A 3,209-nucleotide genomic window follows, 5' to 3' on the forward strand; every position below is an offset into this window, starting at 1 on the left:
TATTTGACGGATAGCTATTTTCTTACATTAGTATTTCAAAAGTCACATATACTGGTACATGAGAAGAGGTGACTGGATCCAAAGTCACAGATGTTGTCATTAGTCCTCCATCTCGTTCCTCTTATTGGGTTCCCTCCTAGGCAGCTCTCCCCCACGTGATGCTTCCAGCGTCCACTGTCTGATTCTCACCAGCCAAAACAAGAACTTGTTTTCAGCAACAGGGGTCATTGACCTTTCTTAGCTTAGGTGGCAATTACTGAGACATTCCTTATAGTCAGAGAGATGGCTTGACCAGAACCAAATGACATGCCTCTCCCAGAGCTGGTAGAATTGGAGAATGGCAGGGGACATGAGAGGTGCAGGAAATTGTCCTGAACCTTGTGGACTAAGAAAAGGAAAGGGAAAGTTTCCAAGAGGAAAGTTATGCTGTCATTGCTGCAAAGTGGGCGATTACAGACTGAACTAACAAAACAAGGGACAGCTACTGTAGAGGAAACAAAGAGTGCATAAAGGATTAATTATGCCTTAATCCTTTAGATAAATTTTCAGAGACTATCATGGTTCCTTTAACATGCCTAGATTCATGTTTTTCAAACTGTATACGTCACGACACATTGGATAGGATATGATAGAAGAAGAAAAGAGAAGAAAATGAATAAAGAATACAGTAGGGATCACATGCGTGTATGATTGTGTTTGTTCTCAGTATAAAATATATTTCTTATTGTGAGTCAAAGTGAAAAAGGTTCAAAAACTACTTGCTTTAACATTGACTACAGTCATTGCTTCTAGACTCCCTTCAGTTCTGAATTTCTGGCTGTTACTATCTCAATCCTACATTTCTCTTCGAATATATTCACACCTTTTCTAATTCTTCATACTAATGTGTCATTAGCAGCATATAATTACACTAAATTTAAATAGGAATTTGTAAGTTTAACTTTGAACCATTAAAATACCCCCACCTTCAGTTTTCAAGTAACATTTCCACATATACTCACTCATTCGACAAATAATTGCTGAACAATTTTTTTGGTAAAGTTTATACACACGTTTCAATATGTTGTAATCTACATAGATACTAGCGCAGACATTTACTGATTAAGGTCTGGTCCAGAAGACAGCAGTGAAGTCTGAAGGAATCTAATAAGGGGAACTGCTTACAAAACTATTGGAAGAACTAAAGAGCTATACGTGAGATAATGATCCAACCCAGTGTCAACTGCAGAACAGAATTAACTAGGTAGTCCACCACCAAAAAGGATTTTTTCAGGAACCAGAAAGGATTGCAATTCAATGTATGCAGACATGGTGAGCCACATGCACACATTGACCTCGAACAAAGATGAAGAAGGAACTTAAAGAAGGGAAGAGATGGTTACAATGATAGAGCTCTGTTGTAAACATAAAAGTTTTTCCTATAGGGTTCTTGTGATAACACAGACTGTGGGGACCCCTACCATAAGCCCTACCTCCTCCCACAGACCCTCCTAATTGATTATGTCTGGTTAAAGTCTCTGTCATGATTTTTATCACCAGCGGCAGGAAGGCACCATCACTTCCAAATCAGTGGGACTCAGGAGATTACCAAACACCCAGGAACCATTAGGGGAGGCTGCCAGGCAAAGCTGAGACCACAGAGCAGGGCTGTCTGGTGGGAGTTGGACCCTGAAGGAGGCAGCCACTGCCAGAAATGAGAATAAGAGGAAGGACTACCCTGATATCTTCCATCTGCTTGCCCTTCAGTATCCTGTCAGCGTGTTTCAGTTGAGATGGGAGTTGGGAAAATGTAGTTTGCAGGGTCAGCCCCTTGTGATACAGAGCTGGCAGCGTAATGACAGGGAATGGATTTGGAAACAGACCAGAAATGCCAGGCATGACATACATTTGATATTTTCTCTGCTACAATCATATATTTGAGCTTGCTACATAGCACCTATTAAAACTTATTTTTAAGAGACAGGAATAAAGGTATCGCTCTAAGTCCATCCGAATGCTGTGATTTTTCTGGAGTCTAGTTCCACAATAGCTAATGACCCTGCAGTCATTTTGCACGTAACAGCTTATGTTTTTAAGTGTAGAGATGTAGGAATTTATTACTAATTCCTATCACTAATCCTTAAGATCATTTGTTATATTTGTCTTATACTGTGACTTTAGATATGTACTCAAGAAATATTATCTCACCATCATTGTACAGAGGCTATAGAGGATACAATAATATCAGAACATGTCGCCAGTCTTATTAAATTCTATCAGATCTTTGGGTTCAACTGCTAAGTTTAAATGTTCAGAGAATAAATTGGTAAATACCTGGATTTAAGTAGCCCTAAAGCAATTGCATTCTAAGCGGTCACCATTATCTAAAATCTAAATGTATAAACTTAAGTAAATTTTTATTTCATTGCCCTTAAATTCATATATATGTATGATATATATGTATATACATATAAGAATTGGAATAGATAAGTGACTTTCAAATGTTTTGCTCCTGTACCCACCAAATGATTTTTATAACTATGTATCCTTTGTAATCATTGGATAAGAGTAGCAAAGGATTTGGATAAACCTTGAAATTCATGTCTTGAAACAATAGAATTTTTTTTTCTTTGCTCACACAAGAATCCAATGCTGCTACTCAGCAAGCAGCTTTCCATAAAGGGGTTCTTTCTGGATCCTTCTGCCTCGTATCTTCACCGTCTACAGCTTTGGAAGCATTCACTTCCGGCCAGTGGACTGGAGAAGAAAGAAGAGAGGTCAATTTCATTTGCCTGAAAAACACCCAAATGTCTTTAATAATCATAATTAATAGTCAGTAATCGTAATTCTTAAGCCTGATATATATTATTTTGCACTTCTTCTTCCCCGTCTTTTCCTTTTCAATGTAAGGGCAGTACATCGAGATAAGCAGGCTTGAGATGAAATACTATACTTGTGATTTGTGGCAGAACTATTCTTAAATGAATCTTTAATGCAGAAAACATTTCTGAGTCTTATCTTTTTGTAGAGTCTAAAACAAGTTGAGGGAGGGGGAGGGAGAGAGGAAGGAAGGAAGGAAGGAAGGAAGGAAGGAAGGAAGGAAGGAAGGAAGGAAGGAAGGAAGGAAGGAAGGGATGAGGGAAGGAAGAAGAAAGGAAGGAAGGAAGGAAGGGATGAGGGAAGGAAAGAAAAAAAGCGAAGTGGGAAGGAAGAAAGCAGGGAAGGGACAG

This window comes from Pteropus vampyrus, unplaced genomic scaffold (assembly GCF_000151845.1).
Source record: "Pteropus vampyrus isolate Shadow unplaced genomic scaffold, Pvam_2.0 Scaffold53, whole genome shotgun sequence".
NCBI classification, from domain to species: Eukaryota; Metazoa; Chordata; class Mammalia; order Chiroptera; family Pteropodidae; genus Pteropus; species Pteropus vampyrus.